This window comes from Dipodomys spectabilis, unplaced genomic scaffold, assembly GCF_019054845.1.
Source record: "Dipodomys spectabilis isolate Male_0828 unplaced genomic scaffold, ASM1905484v1 ptg000039l, whole genome shotgun sequence".
NCBI classification, from domain to species: Eukaryota; Metazoa; Chordata; class Mammalia; order Rodentia; family Heteromyidae; genus Dipodomys; species Dipodomys spectabilis.
The window spans coordinates 1,982,064-2,008,238 of record NW_024870716.1 but is presented as its reverse complement, the minus strand read 5'-3'; the positions used below and the strand labels follow the sequence as shown (position 1 = coordinate 2,008,238).

At 40.5% G+C, this 26,175-nt stretch overlaps 1 protein-coding gene across 1 annotated transcript in view; it reads right to left on the bottom strand.

Annotated features, from left to right (window-relative positions):
* The window catches only part of LOC122106187 (olfactory receptor 10AD1-like), a 54,418-nt gene that overhangs the window by 9,903 nt on the left and 18,340 nt on the right, over positions 1-26,175 (bottom strand). The gene's annotated exons all lie outside the window — the stretch shown is intronic.

The window sequence follows — 26,175 nt, the reverse complement described above, 5'->3', positions numbered from 1 at the left end:
AGAGAGTGAAACAGATACCTTTCTAGAGACTCAGCATATACAGATGATTCAGATCTCTATAGAGATCAGAACTAGAGCATCCTTTGTCTGAAATACTCAACACCGGAAGCATTTTCTATTTTGGAATATGAGTATGTACATATGATGATATATCTGGAGGAGAGAACACAAACCTAACTCTGAAGGCCATTTTTATTTAGGCTTGCGTATATGTTTATGCACCTTATACACATAGCCTGAACGTTATTCAGGGATTGTGTGCATGCAACAACTTGTACAACACTGAACCATCAGAAAGCAGAGGCATCATTACCTCCATCCAAGTGTATCTCATTTTCCTTGGAGATGTTGAATAAACTACATGATTTACATCTACACTCTGATGGCAACTGGGTCACATGAGGTCAGTTGCACATTTGTGGCATCATTTGGCCCTCAAAAAATGTTGCCTTTTAGATAATGGCACCAGATAATTTGAAGGGATGTCTGGGGTTGGGAGAGATGGGGAAGAATGATGGAAAGGATCAAGATGCATTATTCTCATAAACTAACACTGAATTAAAACCCCTTTGTAAAGTTTATTTCCAACATAGTGTCTTGTGAGTATCACTGTTGTATTGGGTCAGCCTTTGTCCTTGTTTCAGCATTTTGTTATTCCCTTTCCCTTCTAAAACTTTACAACTTGGATGGTGGGGGGGGGGGGGGAGTGGTGTGGGGGAGGGGGAGCAGATAGTGGGAGAAAAACAAAGGAGTGGGTAACAATGTTTGACAAGAAATGTATTCATTGCCTTACTCATGTAACTATAACTTCTCTGTGCAGCATCTTTACAATAAAATAAAATTTAAAGAAATAAAACCCCTTTGTACAACGATTAAAGATTTTTTTTAATTGGGGGCCAGGCGCCGATGGCTTTCTCCTGTAACTATAACTACTTAAGAGGCTGAGATCTGGGGATCTTGCTTCAAAGCCATCCCAGTAAGGAAAATCCATGAGACTCTTATTTCCAATTAACCACCAACAAATGTAAAAGCCAAAAGCACAGCTGTAGCTCAAGTGGTAGAGTGCTAGCCTTGAGCAACAAAAAGCTCAAGAACAATACCCAGGCCCTGAGTTCAAGCCTTAGAACTGGCAACAACAACAAAGATAGATAGATAGATAGATAGATAGATAGATAGATAGATAGATAGATAGATAGATAGATAGACAGACAGACAGACAGATAGATAATTTTAGAGTATTGTAAATATTGGCAGTTCAGATTAGGGATTTTCAAACTGTGCTTAAATTTCCATTTTCCATTTGCTGGTTAACTTTGGTACAATCTTTGGGTTGATGTAAAGAAGACTGACAATTTACATAGTATGCTTCGTGTGAATGATGATCAATAATTGCTTGTTACCTATTCATTACCTTCTTTTCCCCTCCTTTTTTTCCTTATACTATACGTTAGAAGAGCTTTCAGAGACTCCAGAAATATTCTACTTCCACTGAGCAGAAGCTATGGTTTTGAAAAGACTACTTTTCTGGGTTTTTCAGGAAATTTTTTGTACAACACATTAAATTTCTATCTTATTTGTGACTCCTCACTCTCTTTCTTTCTGTCTTTCTGTCTTTCTTTCTGTCTTTCTTTCTGTCTTTCTTTCTTTCTGTCTTTCTGTCTTTCTTTCTGTCTTTCTTTCTGTCTTTCTGTCTTTCTTTCTGTCTTTCTGTCTTTCTTTTCTTTTCTTTTCTTTCTTTCTTTTTTCTTTTTTGCCAGTCCTGGAGCTTGAACTCTGGGCCTGGGCCCTGTCCCTGAGCTTCTTTTGCTCAAGGCTAGCACTCTACCAATTGAGCCACAGCACCACTTCATGCTTTTTCTGTTTTATGTGGCAGTGAGGAATCAAACACAGGGCTTCCTGCATGCTAGGCAAGCACTCTACCACTAAGCCACATTTCCAGCCCCTCTCACTCCTTTTTATTTCTATTTATTCTGTAGCTCTTAGAGGAAATGAGGAAAACTGGGTAACCGTGTTCTTTATCTCATTTTGGAATGTACTCAGCAAACCACTTTAGGACACTTCTGCCATCTTTTCTCAAAGGAGCAGGAAATTAAAAACGTACAGATAGACAGAAAGACTATTCATGGAAGGAAATGAAATGAGACAAAAGCACAGATGGTTGAGGAGGAAGAGGAATAAATTATGAGGCAGATAAAAGAGGGAGAGAGGTGGATGATGAAGAAGAAAATGTTGAAACCCAACAGGGAAATCAACAAAAACTTCAGAAACAAGAGAACACAATTTCAATTGCAAAGATCCCTCGTATTTTTGTAAATCTCCACAGTTTACATTCTCTTGCGTGTACCTCACAATGCGTGGGAAATTGTTGGTTGAAGAAGGAGCCTCTGATATGACTTCAGGATGGAGAAAGAGAATCAGGAAAGAGTAAAAAGTAATTGACCTAACTTGTCAAGTAGATGAAGAGCCACAGAAGCAAAATGTTTTAGCATCAAGCCCACTCGAGTATAAATTACTTGAACCAAAAGTTGTTATCTGGCTCCTGACACAGTCCTTTCTTCTGTTCCTGTTGAAAGAGGATGAAGAAATGGTGAAGAGTAAAGAGAGGGATATGAGGGACCAAGGGAGACAGTTGGAAGGTCAGAGAAACAGGAACAACAGCCCAATGGACCACAGGCTGACAAGTCCTTACGAGTATCATGATACACGTCCTCAATGATGTGGACCAACCTCCTCTCAGTACATTCTGGCATCCTCTTACCTTTGCCCAGATAGCCCTGAGAACACTTGATCTTTTTCTTTTCTTTTTAAAAGTTCTTTCGACCCTGTACACAGATCACTACAAAATCAGACTGGACCTGTCAGTCACATGCAAGCTGTCTTCCCTTCAGACATAATCAGGACAGTAGGGTGGAGAGATCCTTACAGAACTACAGAGGAAGGAACCACTAACCAGACAGCACTGGAATTGCAGGCACAGAGCTAGACATCTGGAGAAGCAGCGAGAGGGAGGCCTGTGGAGTTAAGGTCTGTGACTTCTCTTCCCTGGCCCATACCGGAGTGCTCATCTCTGTGAAAACCCACCAAGGCAGGCTTTCTTTCCCTGAAGAACTGAGTGCATTCACTGACCTTCCGCACTGGCTTTGGGATATGCTGGCAAGGCTATCAGCTGTGCTGGACCCAGGCCAGAGCAAAGGTGCAATGAGTTCTGCAGCGAACTAACTGCCTATTTATAGAATTTCCATGTTACACACACACACAGAGACACACACAGACACACACACACACACACACACACACACACACACACACAGAAGCTCCAGCATACTTACAGATAGCAGGGCATCCAATAGGATCTCATCACCAAGAAGAAGAAACTACTTCTCCCTGCTCACCAATGAGAAAGTGTCCAGAATAAATGAACAGGCTTAGTCTGTGCAGGTTTCTGAAGTTTATGCAGATCAGAAAAGGCCTAAGATCTCCAGGGACATGTGCTTCCTGCCAAGAGGACCTTGAATTTCTGAGTTTGTTTTGATCATCTAGGTACAATTTTTTCTCATTCAGAATTGCTAGCATGGTATTTCCAAATTCCTGTTGTCTTATGTAAAAACCCAAACAAACAAAGGTAAACTCCTATGTAATGAAATGGTAATAAGGATTTGTGAGAAAATGATTAGATCACAAATACATTTAGGAAATGCTCATCTGATACGATAATAATAATAATAATAATAATAATAATAATAATAATAATAATAATTGGAAATCTACACTGCACATTAGCAGAAGAAAGATTTAAGATATTTTGCAGCAAACAACATTATTTAGCTTTGGTTAACTCAAATTTATTCGATCTCAAAGGGCATCCTGCTTTTATTTTTTATTTATTTTTGTGCCAGTCCTAGACTTGAACTCAGGGCGTGGGCACTGTTCCTGTGCTTCTTTTTGCTCAAATTCAAGGTTCTAACACTTGAGCCACAGCCCCACTTCCAGCTATGGGTAGTTTAATGGCTTCAAACTGCAGCCATCATATCTCAGCCCCCTGAGTTGCCAGGATTACATGAGTGAGTCGCTCCTCCTGTTCCTCCCCCCCCCCCCCCCCCCCCCCCCCCGCCCCACTGCATTTTTGTCTGTCTTGGGGCTTGAAGTCAGGGCCTGAGCACTGTCCTTGAGTTCTTTTGCTCAAGGCTATTACTCTACCACTTGAGCCACAGCTCTACTTCCAGTTTTCTGGTGGTTAATTGTAAATAAGAGTCTCAGAGCACTTCCTTCCCAGGCTGGCTTCAAACCTTGATCCTCAATTCTCAGCCTCCTGAGTCATTAGGATTACAGGAATGAGCCACTGCTACCCACATTCATCCCCCTTTTATCTATCTATCTATCATTATTGTAAAGGTGACATACAAAGGGGTTACAGTTACATAGGACAGGTAGTGTGTGCAATTCCTTTTGAACATTGTCACCTCTTCCCTTGTTTTCTCTCCAGTTTTTACCTCCTGAACCTCCTCCCCTGCAAGTTGTACAGTTCATTTTCAACATAGTGTTTAGTGAGTATCACTACTGAATTAATTTACCCTTTGTCCCACTATTTTTGTGCTTCCCCTTACTGTCTCCAAAACAGATAAACTTACATACAAGACAAAAGGTACAGAAATAAAAAAACAGTGACAAAGAGAAAAAACAAAAAAAGCACAAAAAGTAAAATAAAAAAATCCTTGTTTCCATTTCTTGGAGTTCAATTCGATAAACATCATTTTGTAGGATCATATGTAAATAGCTGTTGAGTCTTTGTGATTTTCTTCAAAGAATATCTCCCTTTGATCTCTGCATGAATGGCTTGAGTCTTGTTTAATATATCACGTCCAAGTGTAATTTTTTTGTCTTTTACTATCCACTGTGCTTACTTGTAGATTTATAGGCACATTCTAATTACTAAAAATGAAGGAAAACATGCACCTTATGTTTCTTTGGGCCTGGCTTACTTCAATTAATATAATTTTTCCAAGTCTTTCCATTTTCTTATGAATGGGGCAATGTCATTCTTTCTGATGGAAGCATAGAATTCCATTTTGTATATATACCATATTTTTTGATCCATTCGTCCACTGAAGGGCATCAGGTTGATTCCATATTTTGGCTATGGTAAATTATACTGCAATGAACATGGTTTTGCAGGTAGCTTTAGTGTGGGCTGAATTGTGATCAATTGGATAAATGGAAGAAAGACAGCCTCTTCAACAAATGGTGCTGCAGAATTGGCTATACACATGCAGAAAAATGAAGCTATATCTTTATACATCACCCTGCACCAGAATCAATTCCAAATGGATCAAAGACCTCAATGTAAGACCAGATACAATGAAAATATTATAGGAAGCGATAGGGGAAACACTAGAGCTCTTGGTGTTTGTTGCAACTTCCTAAGTAAAGATCCAGAATCATAACAAATCACAGAAAGACTGGAAAAATGGGATTGCTTCAAACTGAAGCGTTTCTTTATGACAAAGGACATAACTAGAAATATAAATAGAAAAGCCACAGAATGGGAGAAGATCTTTACTAGCTATGCATCAGACAAGGGCCTCATATCTAAAATATACTTAGGGCTCAAAAAATTAACCCCCCTAAATCATCAAAGAAACAACAACCCAATTAATAAATAGACTAAAGACTTAAAGAGAGACTTCTTAGAAGAAGAAGTAAGAATGGCCAGTAGATACATGAAAAGATGTTCAACATCTCTGGCCTTAAAAGAGATGCAAATCAAAACAACATCGAGATTCCATCTCATCTCAGTTAGAATGGCCATTATCAAGAAAAGTAACAATTTAACAGATGCTGGCAGGGAAGTAGCCAAAAGGGAATGCTACTACCCTGTTGGTGGGAATGTGAACTTGTTCAACCACTCTGAAAAGCAATATGGAGGTTCCTTAAAAGACTAAACATAGAGCTTCCCTATGACCCAGTCCCATTTTAAATAGAAAACCAAATAAACTTCAATCACAGAGAGCTGTGTTGACAATATTGTAGTCACAAGAAAATCCAAATGATCAAACTTTAGCTAGCAGAGGTCTGAGCAGTTCTTCAGTGTCAGTATAGGAACAAGAGACTTCTGCTTTGGGGTGCTGGTATAGATGTGGCCCAGCCACAACTCCTGTGTCACTCACTCTAGATTCAGATTCTTTGGGGAGAAGAAGTCTTACTGACCTATCTTGGATGGAAGTCTCACCTTACCAGCCTAGGTATGGGAGGACTAATGAATGAAGCTGTGACAGTTCAACCAGGGTTAAGTGGAAAAGGAATATATAGTTTCCCAGAAAGCTAAGGTGGAGTGCGATTTCCAAAAGAAGGAATAAGATAAATAAAGCAGATAAAAAGTAATATATTAATACCAGAAATGGTATTGGAGAAATTCCATTCTAGAGTTTTAGAGTTAGAGTCTACTTGCTTTAATTAAAGACTAGGACCTTAAACCACAGAGTCCATGTGACTTTCTCAAATGTAGGTGAAAACCTAAATTTCAGTCCATTGTTGTTGTTTTTTAAAATCATTATTCTATGGCTCATTTTTTAAGTTTGGTGGTATTGTGATTTGAATGCAGGGCCTCATGCTAGCTAGGTGGGTATTCTACCACTGAGCTATGCCTCCAGCCTTTTTGGGAGCTGGTTATTTTTATTTTTTGTGTGTGTGGGGGGTCCGGTCGTGGGGCCTGAACTCTGGGCCTGGGCGCTGTCCCTCAGCTCTTCAGCTCAAGGCTAGCGCTCTACCACTTGAGCCACGGCACCACTTCCGGCTTTTTTCTTTTTGCTTATGTGGTGCTGAGGAATCGAACCCAGGGCCTCTTGCATGCAAGGCAAGCGCTCTACCATTGAGCCACCTTCCCAGCCTGAGCTGGTTATTTTTTTAACTATGATCTTGCTTCCTTTCTGGTATGCACCTAGGCTGAAATCTCCCTTATTTTAAGTTTGCTGTTGTAGTTAAAATAACAGATATTTGTGTTCAACTATTGATGGGAAGCTGGGAAAGTGGCTTAGTGGTAGAGTGCTTGCCTCTCATGCCTGAGGTACTGGGTTCGATTCTTCAGCTTCACATAAACAGAAAAAGCTGCAAGTGGCACTGTGGCTCAAGTAGTAGACTACTAGCCTTGAGCTAAAGAGCTGAGGGACAGTGCCCAGGCCCAGAGTTCAAGCCCCATGACCACCACCACCAATAAAACCAAAAACCAAAAACCAAAACCAAAAACAACCTTTTCTACATGGGCTGATCTTGAACCGTGATCCTTCAGTTCTCAGCCTCCTATGTAGCTAGAATTACAAGAGTGAGACTGGTGCCCAACTTCTGCAGCTCCTCCTTCTTTGTTGTTGTTCATTAGCAAAAGAAATCATAGATTCTTAGAGACTTTACAGACCATTTGGTCTAATTATTCATCTTAAGTGGGAAAACTGTAACTTAAAGAGAGTAAGTAAGAGTGTGTCACTCAGAGTAACTTGCATCTGGTTCTTAGTCTGTTTGGCTCTGAACAAACTATATTTTAATTTTTTTAAAGAAAGATATAAGCAGCTTATCAATGGTGGCTCATGTTTGTAATACTAGCTACTCAGGAGGCTGAGATCTGAGGGTAATGGTTTGAAGCCAGTCTAGGCAGAAAAATCCATAAGAATCTTTTGTTTTTGTTGTTTTTGGTCATGGGGCCTGAATTCTGGGCCTGAGCACTGTCCCTCAGCTCTTCAGCTCAAGGCTAGCACTCTACCACTTGAGCCACAGCACCACTTTCAGCTTTTTCTGCTTATGTGGTGCTGAGAAATCAAACCCAGGGCCTCATGCATGCAAGGCAAGCGCTCTACCACTGAGCCACCTTCCAAGTTTCATAAGAATCTTATCTCTAATTAGCCACCAAAAAGCTGGAAGTGGAGCTGTGGCTCACATGATAGAGTGGCAGCCTTAAGTGGAAAAGCTAAGCAAGAACATGAGGCCTGAGTTAAGCCCCAGTACTGGCACAAAATAAAAGGAGAAGGAAGAGAAGGAGGAGGAGAGGACATGGAGAACCACTGCTTGGGTGGAATTAGTCAAGGGTTTCACTGATGGTGATCAAATCATGGCTTCTGTGTCCTTAGAAAACAAAGGTTTCATTATCATTGCCTAATAAGATATTTGAACATTCATTCATCCATTCTACAGACAGCTGCTGACAAGAATCCAGCAGTGTGCTTGATTCTGGGAATACAAAGATGCAGTGACATGGAGAGACTTACAGACTGTTACAGCGCAGGGAACTTTGCCACTTGGATCACTTTTAAAATCCCTCCTGTGGTCTCTCTGGACTGGTAAAGGGCAAAGTCCTAAGTTGTTAACATGGCGGTCTGAGCTGAAATCCAAGCCGTACCACTTCTCAGCTCTGTGAACCTAACTGGATGACTTGACTTAGCTCCTTCATTTCCTCAATTTCTCTTCCAGATAAAGAGAATTAGTAGAGTAGCAACAGTATTAGGATTAAATAATATATCTAAAGTATTTGACATGGTGTATAAAATATATGATATGCTCAATAAATTATGATAATAATGATGAGGCCCTCTTCTGGAAGACAACTTTCCTTCCATGTTTCTCTCTCACTATGGTATCTCATCCCACACCATTAATATGTGCCAGCCATTCCTCTAAAGTGCCTTGCTCATACTGCTCCCTCTACTGGTCATGTGTGTAATTACAGGCACTGCATCCGTTCCACCTTCATTTGCTATCAGCCTGGCCCACGCCTGCTTCAAGACAGCAACTTTAATGCAGACTTTGATGACCATCTTTAAATCTCCCTCCCTGTTGTCTTTTCATCATTGGGTCACTTGACCACTCCCTCCATGGGAGACACAGTTAAGCTCGGGTTCATAGAATGAGAGTCTTTTTTTTTTAATGGAGCAATAGACTGTGGGTTATAGATAATGCTAAAGTGGCAGGTTGGACTTTTGTGTAGGGTCATGATTTATTCCTTCCTTCTTCCAACCTCCTTAAAAAATATAAAGTAGCTTGAAAGTCCCTAAAGGTTAGAAAGTATGTCTTTTATCCAATGCCTGGCAATTGTAGGATCTGAAAAAAAATATTTGTTGTAATTGAATTTCTATGGCTGTGGTACTACTTATCCCAAAGGAGGATAATACTCTTTTTCCCCCAAATACATTTTTCTCTGCTCTCCTGGTTACCTTTGCCTGTCTTGGAGGGAATGGTCAAGTGACTAGAATTCTATATATTCATGTCTTCAACATGGCAGGTACCACAATTTATCAGATTTTTTTTTTTCTAGTTGAGTCACTTCATTTTATTTATTTTGTTTGGTGAATAGCAGTTCTCTTACTATGTTTTCTTTCCTTCCTTCTTTCCTTTCTTTTTTTCTTTCTTTCATTTTTCTTTTTTTTGGTCATGGGGCTTGAACTCAGGGCCTGGGTGCTGTTTCTGAGCTCTTTTGCTCAAGACTAGTGCTCTACCACTTTGATCCACAGTGCCACTTCTGGTTTTTGAGTTGTTAGTTGGAGGCAAAAGTCTCACCAGGACTTTTCTGCCCAGGCTGGCTTCGAACCACGATCCTCAGATCTCAGCCTTTCGTGTAGCTAGGATAACAGGCACAAGCCACTGGTGCCCACCTAAAAACATTTTCCTCCTCGCCAGTCCTGGGGCTTGAACTCAGGGCCTGGACTCTGTTCTTGAGCCTTTCTGTGCTCAAGGCTAGAACTCTACCACTTGAGGAACTGTGCCACTTCCACTATGTTGTCCTAATTTAATAACAAGACCAGGGTTATGGATGTAGCTCAGTGGTAAAGGTTCGAGGTCCAATACCTCAAAAAGAAGAACTTCACAACCTTAGTTCTATCAGGAAGATTTTTTTTGTGATGCTAACAGAATTTTAGGTTTCATAGCCTTTCACGTATTTGGAACTTTGTAGAGATTTGGGAAGAGCACAAATAAAGCATAGATTTTTGCGAAATTAGCAAAAAGAAAAAAACGGTTATTTACACACAACTGGTTATTTTGCTTCCCCCCCAAAAAAACTATTCTAAAATATTGATCATGAAAAATAGATTCCAACAGAGAGTTCTCAAGATGGCGACGGGGCAGTAGGGAAACGCCACAGCTCTCTCCAACCAAAAAGAGAGTTCGAGTTCCAACCTTTAATCTCCCCAAGAGACCGACAACAACAAAAAGACGAACACTCAGAGAAAAACCAGAGGTGGAAAATAACAAAAAAAGAAAGAGAGGAAAAGAAGAATTTCAGAACAGAGAAGAGCGAAGACCCCTCCCCCAACCTTTACTGGCCGCGCGGCAGTGCGCCAAGCCGCCGGCCAGCCGGCCCGGCAGGGGCTGCCGGAGCCACAGAGACACAGGGGGCTGCTTGCAGATCACCAGGTACCGGATTGCAGAACAGCGGATCGCCAGGAACAGAGAAACCTACCAGCCGGGAGTCTCCAGGAGGATCCCACCCCACCCATCACTCTCCACCGGAGCGGAGAGGCTCCATCCCGCCAAAGCCGCCCGGCACCAGCAGCGCCACAAAGGGACCTGTCGCGATCGCAACGACCCGGCGGGGGGCCGCCCAACCCAGCCCGCAACCACCCCAACTGAACTCGGACTGCAACAACAACTGACGGACTGCAACAACAACTGACGACCTACAGGGTGAGTACCCATCAGGGGACAGGGAATCCATCAAGGGAGACCAGAGCTGGAGGGAATCCCCAGACCCTGACCTAGACTCCCTACCCCAACACCCGGACCACAGGACCCACTAAAACTGGGAACTGTTCGAGAGCCCCACCAGCCGGTGGAGCACACTCTGCTGGCCAGGCCAGAGCAAGAGCGCCCCGGGAAGGGAGCTTAAATGCTCAAGCCAGGAACAGTGCCCCTGGGTCAAGACTACCAACAGTAGAAGAAATTTGAACTGTGTCCTCCAGGCTGCATAACCAAGGTGGTATACACATTAGCACAGGCCTAACGAGCGCGCTCCAGGCTGGGGCCGGAACCAGGCCAGGGGACCGGCGCCTGAACAAAGCAAAAAGGGTCAGAAGTGGGGCTGTGGCTCAAATGGTAGGGTGCCAGCCCTGAGCTGAAGAGCTGAGGGACAGCACCCAAACCTAGAGTTCAAGCCCACAACCAGCCCAAAACAAACAAAAACACATCAGGAGCCCATAGCAGACTCCAGTATTTGGGAGAGTGCATCCAGAGCATCTGATCTTCCCAAGAGCACCCGCAGGAGCAAACACAAGCAGTCTAGGCTGCTCAACCCTTCCAAAGGCGGGAATTGCTACAGCAGAGAGCTGAGAATCCTAAGTGAATAGCAGCTGGAAATAGGCTCCCAACAGAATCCAGATCAGACACAGACTCTCTCTACCAATAGAGAATCAGCAACCAAGCAAAGACAGACACACCAAAACAAGATTGAAGAGCAGTCTCCTGAACCCCCATGCGAAAATCACAGAGAAAAATCACAAGGTTTACCACTACCCAGGACAGCAAGCTCACCTCAAAAGCCAGCAGCCACGCAGGGGAGAGCCCCAGTGGGAGCAAAGCAGGAATGGAAGACAAAAACTACATCCAAGGGTTGCTGGAGGCAATGACTCAAGAAATAAAGCGAGAAATGGATCAGAAATTGAAAGAGCACAAGGATGAACTATCAAAAGATATACAGGATATCAAACAAAAATTGGATGCAAAAATAGAAGCTGCACAAACCTCAGTAAGAAGTGAGATAAACGCCAAATTAGAGGTAATGCATACTGATATCACCTCATTGAGAGGTGAGATCAGTACTCTGAGAACCAACATTGAATCCATAAAGGGATCCATTTCCATCATGCAAACCACAATAGAAGCCACGGTCAACAGAGTGAATGAAATGGAAGGTAGAGTGTCAGATACAGAAGACAGAATACACCAACTGGACCAAAAAGTGACAGATATGGAAAAATCACTCAAATTAAACCAAAGGGAAATTCAAGAGCAAGCAGATAATGCTAAAAAATTTAACCTTCGCATAATCGGAGTGGACGAAGGTGAGGAATTCCAGAGCAAGGGAATGCAACACCTATTTAACAAGATAGTCAATGAAAATTTTCCCCACCTCAAAAACGACCATCTTAACTACATCACAAAAGCTTATCGAACACCCAACAAGCAAGATCCCAGGAGAAACACTTCTAGGCACATAATAGTAACAATGATGGATCTGAATAATAAGGAAACAATCCTGCATGCAGCAAAAATGAAGAAGGAGCTATACTACAACGGGAAAAAAATTAGAATCACTGCAGATCTCTCCACACAAACAATGAATGCAAGAAAAGCCTGGGAAAGCACCATACGAGCCCTGAGAGCCAATAACTGCCAACCCAGACTGATATACCCGGCAAAGCTAGCATTCACATTCGATGGAGAACTGAAAACTTTTAATAGCAAAGAAAAACTAAATGAATACATAAACATTAAGCCAGCATTACAAAGAATTCTAAGAGGGGGGACACAACCTGAAGAAAGCAACCAGGAACTGGGACCTGCCCCAAACAGGCATTACTCAAAGTCTAACTGAGCAAGCACAGGAGGAAAGGAAAGAAGAAAAACTTAGGAAAACGGAATGGCAGGGACAACAATGCATCTCTCTATACTTTCTCTTAATATAAATGGGCTGAATTCGCCTATTAAAAGAAAACGAACTGAGGACTGGATCAGAAAACAAGACCCATCCATCTGTTGCCTTCAGGAGACCCACCTCTCAGCCAAACATACAAACAAACTCAGAGTGAAGGGGTGGAAAAGGATCTACCAATCAAATTCCCCCAATAAGAAAGCAGGTGTAGCTATCCTGATATCTGACAAAATAAACTTTTCATTAAAATCAGTACAGAAAGACAAGGACGGACATTACATATTAATAAAGGGAACAATCCAAGAGGAGGATATAACCATCATCAACTTATATGCCCCAAATATCGGTGCACCCAGATATGTTAAACAAATGCTCTCAAACTTACAGAATAAAATAGATCCCAATACGATAATACTAGGAGACTTTAACACGCCACTCTCACCAAAGGACAGGTCTACCAACCAGAGGATTGGCAAAGAAGCTACCGAATTAAGTGAGGCCATACTTCAAGCGGAATTAACTGACATCTACCGAGTATTTCACCCTAAAACAACACAGTACACATTCTTCTCAGCAGCTCATGGAACTTTCTCCAAAATAGACCATATCATAGTTCATTCAAGGAACTTAAGCAAATACAAAGGGATCGACATAATCCCCTGTATCCTATCTGACCACAGTGGAATCAAGCTAGCTCTCAATAACAAAGCATACCGCAGAAATTTCTCTAATACATGGAAATTGAACAGCACACTCCTTAACAAGGCCTGGGTAACAGAAGAGATCAGAGAAGAAATAAAGCATTTCCTAGAACTCAATGAAAATGAAAACACCTCACAAAGAAACTTGTGGGACACAGCAAAAGCAGTCCTGAGGGGCAAATTTATTGCCCTCAGTGCCCACATCAAGAGAATGGAGACAGACCAAGTAAATAATCTCATGTTGCAACTAAAACAGCTAGAAAAACAAGAAAAAATGGGACCTAAAGCTACTAGACGAAGCCAGATAACCAAATTGAGAGCAGAGATTAACCAATTAGAAAATCAGAAAACCATAACCAAAATAAACCAAACAAAAAGCTGGTTCTTTGAAAAAATAAACAAAATTGATGGCCCGTTGGCAAGATTAATTAAAAAAAGAAGAGAGGAAACCCATATTAATAGGATTAGGGATGCCACGGGAAACATCACAACACGTACCCAAGATATCCAAACAATTCTAACGGACTACTTTCAAAAGCTATACTCTCTAAAGGAAGAAAATCTGGCGGAAATGGATGCATTTTTAGAGAAATACAAGTTACCCAAACTGAGCAAAGAAGAAGTTAACCAATTAAATAAGCCAATATCCTATAATGAGATACAGGAAGCTATCAAAAGTCTTCCAACAAAAAAAAGCCCAGGACCAGATGGATTCACAGCAGAATTCTATAAGACCTTTAATGAAGAACTAATACCCATACTCCTCAAGCTCTTCAGAGAAACAGAGAAGGAGGGAGCTATCCCAAACTCATTCTACGAAGCCAATATCACACTCATCCCCAAACCAGGCAAAGACCCAACCAAAAAGGAGAATTACAGGCCAATCTCCTTGATGAACACAGATGCAAAGATCCTTAACAAGATTCTAGCTAACAGAATCCAGAAACACATAAAAAAAATAATACACTATGATCAGGTAGGCTTCATCCCAGAGACACAGGGATGGTTTAACATACGTAAGTCAATAAATGTAATCCAGCATATCAACAGAGCCAAGGTCAAGAATCACATGATTATCGCCACAGATGCAGAAAAGGCCTTTGATAAAATTCAACATTCATTCATGCTAAAAGCTCTGGAGAAAATAGGAATAGAAGGAACATTTCTAAAAACAATAAAAGCCATTTATGACAGACCAATAGCCAATATTATACTTAATGGGGAAAAGCTACAACCAATCCTCCTAAAAACAGGAACAAGGCAAGGATGTCCACTGTCTCCACTCCTCTTCAACATAGTCCTAGAACCCTTAGCCAGGGCAATAAGGCAAGAAAAAGACATTAAAGGGATCCGCATAGGGAAAGAAGAAGTGAAACTATCCCTTTTTGCAGACGACATGATACTATACCTCCACGATCCCAAAAACTCCATCCCCAAACTTTTAGAAATCATAAGTCACTTCGGCAAAATAGCAGGATACAAAATAAACCCACAAAAATCAGTTGCCTTCCTATACATTGATAACGCACAGGAAGAGAGGGAAATAAAGGGAGCAACCCCATTCACAATAACCTCCCAAAAAATAAAATATTTAGGAATTAACCTAACCAAAGATGTAAAAGAACTATTTAATGAGAACTATAAAAAGTTAAAGAAAGAAATTGCAGAAGACACTAGGAAATGGAAAGACCTCCCATGCTCCTGGATAGGCCGACTTAATATAGTAAAGATGGTGATACTTCCAAAATTAATATACAAATTCAATGCAATTCCTATTAAAATCCCAATGACATACATCACTGAAATACAGAAAACAGTCCAAAAATTTATATGGAACAACAAAAGACCTAGAATAGCCAAAACAATTCTAGGGGATAAAGACAATATGGGAGGGCTATCCATGCCGAACTTCAAACTCTACTACAGAGCTATAATCACAAAGACAGCATGGTACTGGCACAAAAACAGACCCGAAGACCAATGGAACAGAATAGAAGATCCAGATATAAATCCACAGGCCTACAGCCAGCTGATATTCGACAAAGGAGCCAAAGACATACAATGGAAGAAACACAGCCTCTTCAACCGCTGGTGCTGGGAAAACTGGGCAGCCACATGCAGAAAACTAAAAGTGGACCCCAGCCTATCACCATGCACCAACATCAACTCAAAATGGATTAAAGACCTTAACATTAAACCTGAATCTCTGAAACTACTGCAGGACAGAGTAGGAGAGACACTTGAACTAATAGGCACAGGAAGGAACTTCCTGAACAGAGTCCCAGGGTCACAACAAGTTGGAGAGAGACTCGACAAATGGGACTACCTTAAAATAAAAAGCTTCTGCACAGCTAAATCTATCGCAACTAAGCTAGAAAGACAACCAACTAATTGGGAAAAAATATTTACCAGCAATATATCAGACAAGGGGTTAACATCCTGTATATACAGGGAACTCAAGAAACTAATCCCTCCCAAACCTAACAAACCAATTACTAAATGGGCAAGGGAACTAAAGAGGGACTTCTCAAATGAAGAAATAAAAATGGCAAAGAAACACATGAGGAAATGTTCATCATCCCTGGTGGTGAAGGAAATGCAAATAAAGACAACCCTGAGATACCACCTTACCCCAGTCAGAATGTCCCACATCCACAAATCAGCCAACGACAAATGCTGGAGGGGATGTGGAGAAAGAGGAACCCTATTACACTGCTGGTGGGAATGTACACTTATACAACCACTTTGGAAAGCAGTCTGGAGGGTCCTTAGAAAGCTAAAGATTGACCTCCCTTACGACCCAGTCATACCACTTCTAGGCATCTACCCTGAACAACAGGAACCAATATACAAGGACACGTGCACCTCCATGTTTATTGCAGCACTGTTCGCAATAGCTAGGAAATGGAAACAACCTAGGTGCCCCACCACAGATGAATGGATCCAAAAATTGTGGTATCTATACACAATGGAATATTATGCAGCCATTAGAAATGACAAAATAATGGCATTTGCAGGGAAATGGATGGAGCTAGAAGGAATCATGTTGAGCGAGGTAAGCCAAGAACGAAGAGACAAACGGTACATGGTCTCCCTCATAAGTGGATGCTAAATCCAAAAGGTTAGTGATACGACAAAACTAACAGGACTTAAGAAACAAAGAACTCCCGCTCATCTGGTTGAACCACTACTAAATATCCTCATGCTGCTGATCACAAATATGGTATATAACATGTGAACACTGTTATATATTACAGACTGTGGTAGACAATTTGCTCCAGGGAAGTTAGAATGAACTTGTGACTTTGAAATTATGTAATCATTTAATCACAATCAAAAAAAAAAAAAAAAAAAAGAACCTCGGGGAAGGGAGGGAGGGAGGGGATGGTAGGGGGAAAACAATGGAGGGGGTAACAATGTTCAAGAGGAAGTGTACTCATAACCTCACTCATGTAACTGTGACCCTCTGTATAGTAGCTTTACAATTAAAAAAAAAAAAAAAAAAAAAAATAGATTCCAACTAACTACACCACAGAAAAGACCAAGTTATCTTTATTTCATTTTATGAGAGTAACATAACAAAATTTCTATTTTATGCCTGGTGCCAGTGGCTCACGTCTGTAATCCTAGCAATTTAGGAGGCTGAACTCTAAGGATTGTAGCTTGAAGCCAGCCAGGCAGGAAAGTCCATGACACTCTTACCTCCCATTAGTCACCCCGAAAGCCAGATGTGGAGCTGTGGCTCAAGTGGTAGAGTGTAGACGTTTGAGCACATAAGCTCAGGGACAGCACCCAGGCATTGAGTTCAGGCCCCAAATCAGCGCGCGCGCACACACACACGCACACACACACACACACACACACACGAAATTGTTTTATGTTAGTAACATTTTAACCACTGTAACCAACATTATGGAGGATTCTCAACATACTAAAAATGAACTACCAAATAATCCAGCAACCCCCAAACTAAGGACATGCAAATGAAATGAAATCCATATGCTAAAGAGATAGCTACACTCCCATGTTTATTATAGCACTATTCACAATAGCTAAGAAATGGAAACTGCCTAAGTATCCATCAAATAATGGATGGGTAAAGAAAATATGCTGGGGCTGGGAAGGTGGCTCAGTGGTAGAGGGCTTGTCTAGCACACATGAGGTCCTGGATTGGATTCCTCAGCACCACATAAGCAGAAAAAGCCGGAAGTGGCGCTGTTGCTCAAATAGTATGTTGAGAATCCTCCATAATGTTTGTTACAGCGGTTATACTAATTGGCATTCCCACCACCAGCAATGGGCAAGTGTTACCTTGCCTCTGCATCTTTGCCAGCATTTACTATTATTTATATTTTTTAGTATACCTATTTTGAAAAAAAATAGGTATAAATAAACCAAGTACAAAAAGGCAAGTTCCATATTATCTCACTCATATGTAAAAAGGTTTATCTCATATTTGTTGAGAAGCATATTGTTGGATATAAGCTAGCAAGGGTCCTGAGGGTCCTGTGGCTCAAGTGGCAGAGCACTAGCCTTGAGCTGAAGAGCTGAGGGACAGTGCCCAGGCCCAGAGTTCATACCCCATGGCCAAAAAAAAAAAAAGAAAGAAAAAGAAAATATGCTATGTATCCACAAAAGAATCATGTTAAGTGAAGTAAGCCAGGCCAAAAGAAACAGGTCCCACATGGTTTCCCTTATTTGCAATAACTAGTATCTCTCTCTCTCTCTATCTATCTATTCCGGTTGTCATATAATTTCACCCTCCTGTAAATATCTCTAAAGATGATAACCATTAAAATTAGCATGATGCTATTTAATACCTAAAACTATTGATGAAAAATCTTAGTAAACTTCAAGTATCTACTCAATGTCCCTATTTCCTATCTTATAAACTGTGATTGGCGATTTTATCTCAAGTATCTTCTAATTTATGCTGGCTTTTTTATTTGCTCATTCTTGTTTTTGGTTTGGTTTGGTTTGGTTTGGTTTTGGTGTGTGTGTGTGTCAGTATGGGGCCTGAACTCTGGGTCTGGGCACTGTCCCTCAGCTCTTCAGCTCAAGGCTAGTGCTCTACCATTTGAGCCACAGAACAACTTTCGCCTTTTTCTGCTTATGTGGTGGTGAAGAATCGAACCCAGGGAGGGCCTCAAGCATGCAAGGCAAGCACTCTGCCACTGAGCCACCTTCCCAGTCCCTCTTGTTTTGTTTTTTGAGGCAGGGTCTTGCTATGTAGATCAGGCTGACATATGAGCCTCCTGCCTCAATCTCCCAAGTTCTGAGATTATAGGTATGCACCACTTTGGCTGGCTTAATCTATATTGTTTTCCTGTCATCCTCTTCCCTTTGAGCTAATCCTTCTTGTTTTTGTTTTGTTTTGTCAGTCATGGGCCTGAACTCTGGGCCTTGGCACTGTTCCTCAGCATTTCAGCTCAAGCCTAACACTCTACCACTTGAGCCACAGCGCCACTTCTGGTTTTCTGGTGGTTAATTAGAGGTAAGAATTTCACGACTTTCCTGCTCAGGCTGGCTTTGAACCACTATCCTCAGATCTCAGCCACCTAAGTAGCTAAGATTACAGGCATCAGCCACTGGCGCCAGGCCGAGCTAATCCTTAATTGCTGTGATTGAATACTGGACATAACTACCATAAAAAAGGGAGGATTTACTTAGGTTCATAGGTTCAGAGTTTTCAGTCCAAGGTCAGCTGAAGCCATTGCTACAACATGGATAAAACATGATGACACTATGCTAAGTGAAGGAAGTTAGTCACAAAAGTTAGTCATTGTTTGGTTCAACTTTATAAGGTACCTACAATAGTCAGAAAGTAGCTGGGCACTAATTTTTAAGTCAATTTTTAAAAAAATATACTTTATTGTTATTGTATAGGTGGTGTACAGAGGGGTTGCAGGTAATAAATATATTTCTTTTTGAATCATATCACCCCTTCCCTCACTCTCCCAGTATTTCCCTCCCGTTCCTATCCACAGCTTATATAGTTCATTTTCCACTTAGTGTCTAGTGAGTGCTAGACTGCATTCGTGCACCCTTTGTCCCATCTTTTCTGTGCCCCCTTGTACACTTCCAAACACAAATAAAGTAACAAAACAAAAGGAAAGGACAACAAAAACAACAGCAGCAGCAACAAAAATCTCTTGTTTCCATTTCTTGGGAGTTCATTTCAAAAATATTATTTTATATGTTCATATGCACATAGCTCTTGAGCCTTCGTGATCCACTCCTATGAGTAGCCTCCTTTGATCTTGCTGTGTGCATGTCTAGAGACCTGAATAATTTATCTAAGTAAAGATCCCAAATCACAACAAACCAAAGGAAGACTGTATAAACAGGACAAACTAAAGAGTTTTTGCATAGCAAAGGACATAGCTAACAAGATAAAGAGAAAGCCCACAGAATGGGAGGTTTTTTTTTGTTTTTTTTGTTTTTTTTTTTTTTATCAGCTTTGCATTAGATAAGGGCCTCACATCTAAAACATACCTAGAGCTCAAAAAATTAAACTTCTCAAAAACAAACCCTCGGGGGCTGGGAAGGTGGCTCAGTGGTAGAGCGCTTGCCTTGCATGCCTGAGGCCCTGGGTTCGATTCCTCAGCATCACATAAGCAAACAGAAAAAAGCTGGAAGTGGCGCTGTGGCTCAAGTGGTAGAGCACTAGCCTTGAGCTGAAGAGCTGAGGGACAGCGCCCAGGCCCAGAGTTCAGGCCCCACGACCGGACCCCCCCCCCAAAAAAAAACCCCTCAAAGATTCAACAGCCTCATTAATAAACGGGCTAAAGACTTAAAAGAGAGACTTCTCTGAGGGAGAAGTAATGATGGTTAATAGACACATGAAGAAATGTTCAACCTCTTTCACCATAAAGAAAATGCAAATCAAAACAACATTGAGAATCCACCCCACCCCAGTTAGAACGGCCATTATCAAGAAAACTAACAACAACATATGCTGGTGGGATGTGGTCAAAAGGGTACTCTATGACACTGTTGGTGGGAGTATAAATTTGTTCAACACTCTGAAAAGCAGTATAGAGGTTCCTCAAAGACTAAACCTTATGACCCACAAATCCCACTCCTGAGTATTTATCCAATAGAACACAAACAAGGACACAGTAAAGCCACCACTACAAACATGTTCAACAGAGTCTTGTTTACCATAGCCAAGATATGGAATCAACCCAGAGGCCCCTCAGTGGATAAATGGACCAAGAAAATGTGATATATATGCACAATATAATTCTACTCTTCCATCAGAAAGGGCAATACTGTACCATTCCTAAGGAAATAAAAAGACTTGGAAAAAATTGTATCAGGTGAAATATGAAAGACCCAAAGAAAAATAGGTTGCATAGTTACCCTCATTTGTGGTAATTAGAATGTGCTTATAAATCTACAAGTAAACAAACTGGATAGTAAAAATATACATATATATACACACACATTTATACCACAACGCTTTAAATATATATTTTTTATTGTAAAGATACTATACAAAGGGGTTACAGTGACATGAGTAAAGTAGTGAGTATACTTCCTATCAAGTATTGTTACCCCCTCCTTCATTTTTCCTTACCATTCCTTCCCTCCCCATCTCCCCAACTTCTTCCCCCCCCCACTCCAAGCTGTAAAGTTCTTTTTCAACATAGTGAATTGTACATCTCATTGTTACAATAGGTCAACCTGTATCTTTATTTCAGCATTTTATTTCCCTTCCCCTCCCCAAATTAGAAAAATGTCTATACAAGATCCAGGGCACCAACATTAAATACACCAAAAACAAGGGTTATACCGTGGGGGAAGAACATACAAAAGAAACAAAAAAGATCACATGGTACTATAAATACATTAAAAACAACAGTAAGAAAGATAAAAAAAAACCACTTGTGTCCTTATCTTGGGGTTCATTTTGCTTAGCATCATCTTATATGGTCATATGTACATAGCTTTTGACCTTTTCTGCTTGTCCTAGACATATACTAGTTATTGCAAATAAGGGAAACCATGTGGGACCTATGTTTCTTTGGGCCTGGCTTACGTCACTTAATATAATTGTTTCCAAGTCTTTCCATTTCCTAACAAATGGGGTGGTGTCATCCTTTCTGATGGAGGCATAGAATTCCACTGTGTGTGTGTGTGTGTGTGTGTGTGTGTATCACATTTTCTCGATCCATTCATCTACTAAGGGGCATCTGGATTGGTTCCATATCTCAGCTATGGTGAATAGTGCTGCAATAAACACATTTGTGCTGGTAGCTTTAGTGTGGTCTTGTTTGTGATCATTTGGGTAAATGTCCAAAAGTGGGATTGCTGGATCATAAGGGAGCTCTATGTATAGTCTTTTGAGTAACCTCCATACTGCTTTCCAAAGTGTTTGAACAAGTTTACACTCCCACCAACAATGTAGTAGGGTTCTCCTTTAGCCACATCCCCTCCAGCATCTGTTGTTATTAGATTTCTTGATTCTAGCCATTTTAACTGGGGTGAGGTGGAATCTCAATGTTGTCTTGATTTGCATTTCTTTTATGGCTAGAGAAGTTGAGCATTTCTTCATGTGTCTATTGGCCATTCTTATTTCCTCTTCAGAGAAATTTCTCTTTAAGTCTTTTTTTTTAAATTGGGAAAATACCGTATAGAGGGTTTACAATTACATGAGCAAGGTAATGAGTACATTTCTTATCAAGTATTGTTGCTTCCCCTTACCATTGCTTCCCATTTCCTGTCCTCCGCCTCCCCAACTGCTCCCCCTAACTCCCCCTCCAACTCCGCGCCAAAGCTGTAAAATTCGTTTTTTGACCTAAAGTTTTGTACATCTCGTTGTTGGAATGGGTTCATCTGTATCCCTATTTAAACATTTTGTTTTTTCCCTTCCCCTCCCCAAATTATACCACTATGAAATACAGTGAAAACAGGGGTTATACTGTGGGGGAGGGACATACAAAGCAACAAAGAAATAATCTTATAAATATGTTAGAAACAATAGCAAAAAAGAAAAAACATTTGAAACCTTATCTTGGGGTTCATTTCACCTAACAACAACTTATCTGATCATTTCTGCTTGTCCCAGACATATGCTAGTTATTGCAAATAAGGGAAACCATGGGACCTATGTTTCTTTGGGCCTGGCTTACTTCACTTAATATAATTGTTTCCAAGTCTTTCCATTTCCTAACAAATGGGGCAATGTCATTCTTTCTGATGAAGGCATAGAGTTCCATTATAGATAGATAGATTAGACAGACAGACAGACAGACAGACAGACAGACAGACAGACAGACAGACAGACAGACAGACAGACAGACAGACAGATAGATAGATAGATAGATAGATAGATCACATTTTCTTGATCCATTCATCTACTAAGGGGCATCTGGGTTGGTTCCATATCTTAGCTATGGTAAAAATGCTGCAATGAACATAGTTGTGTTGGTAGCTTTAGTATGGTCTTGTTTGTGATCGCTTGGGTAAATGCCCAAAAGTGGGATTGCTGGTTCATAGGGGAGCTCTATGTGGAGTCTTTTGAGGAAACTCCATACTACTTTCCAAAGTGGTTGAACAAGTTTACATTCCCACCAACAATGCAGTAGGGGTCCCTTTTGGCCACATCCCCTCCAGCATCTGTTGTTGTTAGAGTTCTTGATTCTAACCATTCTAACTAGGGTGAGGTAGAATTTCAATGTTGTTTAGATTTGCATTTCTTTTATGACTAGAGAAGTTGAGCATTTCTTCATGTGTCTATTGGCCATCCTTCTTTTCTCTTCAGAGAAGTTTCTCTTTAAGTCTTTAGCCCACTTATTGGGCAGCTGTTTCTTTGAGGATTTGTTATTGTGGGATTTAATTTTTTGAGTTCCAAGTATATTTAAGATATGAGACCCTTATCCATTGTATGGCTAGTGAAGATCTTCTCCCAGTCTGTGGGCTTTCTATTGATCTTGCTAGCTATGTCCTTTGCCATGCAGAAGCTCTGTAGCTTCATGCAATCCCATTTGTCCAACCTTTCTTTGATTTGTTGTTTCTGGGTTTTTATTAAGAAAATTTCAGCCTGTGCCAAGGAGCCCTAGAGTTTCTCCTATTCCTTCCTGTAATGTTTTCAGAATGTCTGCTTTGACTCCGAGATCTTTGATCCATTTGCAGTTGATTCTAGTGCAGGGTGCTATATAAGGATCTAGCTTTAGTTTTCTACAGGTGTTTAACCAAATTTGCCAGGACCATTTACTGAAGAAGCTATCTTTCTTCCATTCTATTTTTTTTAGCTGCCTTATAGAAGATTAGGTGGTTATAGGTCTGTGGGTTCATTTCTGGGTCTTCAGTTCTATTCCATTGTTCCTCAGGTCTGCTCTTATGCCAGTACCAAGCTGTTTTGATTATTATGGCTTTGTAGTAGAGTTTGAAATTTGGTATTGATATTCCTCCGGCACTATTCTTTCTGCTAAGGATTGCTTTTGCTATTCAAGGTTTTTTATTGTTTCATATAAATTTTGGGATTGCTTCTTCTATTTCATTGAAGAATGAGGTTGGGATGTTGATAGGTATCAGATTGAATTTGTAGATCGCCTTGGGAAGTATTGCCATTTTCAGGATGTTGATCCTTCCAATCCAGGAGTATGGGAGGTTTTTCCACTTCCTTAGTTCTGCTTTAATTTCCTTTTTCAGGTTTTTAAAGTTTTCTTCATAGAGGTCATTCACTTCTTTAGTTAACTTCTAGGTATTTTATTTTCTATGAGCCTATTACAAAAGGAGTTGCTTTCCTGATTTCAGTTGTGCTCTTCTTGTTATTGGCATACAGAAAAGCCATTGATTTTTGAGGGTTAATGCTATACCCTGCTACTTTTCCAAAGTTTTGTATCAGCTCGAGTAACTTGGGAGTGGACTCTTTAAATACAAGATCATGTCATCTGCAAGGAGGGAGAATTTTACTTCATCTTTCCCTAAAGGAGATCCATTCCCTTTATGTTTGCATCTTGTCTAATTTCTCTAGCTAGGCATTCTAATGCTAAATTTAAGAGAAGTGGAGAGAGTACCATGACACTCCTATCTCCAATTAACCACCAGAAAACTAGAAGTAGTGCTGTGGCTCAAAGCAGAAGAGTGCTAGTCTTGAGTGAAAAAGTATAGCATACAGGCCCTACAGCAGAGAAAAGAAAGAAAGAAGGAAGGAAGGAAGAAAGGAAGGAAGGAAGAAGGAAGGAAGGGAGAAAGAAAGAAAAAAGAGAGAGAAAGGAAGAAAGAGAGAAAGAGAGAAGAACAGAATGGTTGTGAGGGGCTAGAGAAATAATATCAGGGCTTCATGGAAGCAGTTTCAGTTAGGAAACATAGATAAGTTCTAGAGATGGGCAGTAATGGACTAATAATAGATGAACCCAATGGAATAGAACGATACACCTAAAATCACTAAAGTACTAATATAGTTTACCACAATTGAACAATGGAAAGCACACTTGTACATGTAACATGTGCGCTTCTGTATATGAACTAAATAATAAGCTTACATAAGCATAGGTATCTGTTCTAACCTGAGCTAGTAGGAGGACCAATAGCTGTCCAAATTTGAGGATCAATGAATATAAACAATAATTAAAATATCTGCAATAATTGCAATGTAATGTAAAAAAATCTGGTGACAGTCAGAGGGCCTGCTAATACTACTGTGGTATAATTAAATAAAATAACAATTTTCAGCTAGATTAAGTGAAAACTAAGATTTAAAGTTCATCCAAGTTTCTATGTAAGAATCTCTTCAGTGTCTGTGGAATCTTAAGTAAGAATACTTGCATTTGTGTTGGATCATCTTTTTCTATATTTGATTATTTTTTATCATTTAAAATTTTATTTCATTTCTTTTTTTAATTTTATATAAATATATGCTTATATATGCCCATCTAAAGTGAACAATTCTGCAAGTTTTGACAAAATATATATGGTTATATAATTACTATCTCTATTAAGATATAGCACATTTCAGCTAGGCATTTAATCCAACATTCATGAGGCTGAGTCAGGAGGGTCACAAGTTCAAGGCCTTACATAGTGAGTTCTAAGCCAACCTGATTTACATAGTGAGATCCTCTGTCAAGAAGAAGAAAAAGGAAAGGAAATGATGGATTGAGAGAGCCAGTCAACTTTTTCCTGCACCTCCACAAACCTGAAACAAAATCATCATGTGTGTGGCTCAGGAGGAAGACTGTGGTGAGAAAAATTAGGGGAGGCAACAGTAAGGAGTAGATGGATTTATAAAGGAAACAATGCATCTAACATAGAGAAATGGGTAAATAGGTAAGGAGGGGGGGGGGGGAAATTGCCCCACAATCAGGGTTACGAGTAAAAGACTGGCCCTAAAAATTAGCCCTCAGAAGATATACAGGAGTGAACTAGGGGTGACTCCACAAAATGCAGGAAGAGAGATCTAATACCATGGAACATGTGAATGAAGACTTAGATAGATGTATAGATAGACATGATAGAGATAGGAAGATACATTGAGATAGAGAATGAAGGAGGGAGATAGAGATATATAAGAGATATATGTGGGAGAGAGAGAGAGTGGGAGAGAGAGAGGGAGGGGGATAATCTCTAAACCAGAAAGATTTCCTCCTTCCTTGGCTTAAACAAATGGCTTCAGATTGACCTGGAGAATCTTCATGGAGGGAGGAGGAGAAGTGCCTACCAGAGGTCAGCTGCAGAGCCAAAGCCTCAAATAATCCATAGAATAGTAATAATCTATGTCAGCAAGGACTCCCGAGGGGCAGCAGAGGTGGAACTGCTACACAAATTGATCTCTGCTAAAAGGAAAGATGTAAATAGTCAGTGCTGGAGAATTGCAAAGCTAAGGCAGTTGAGATTGATTAG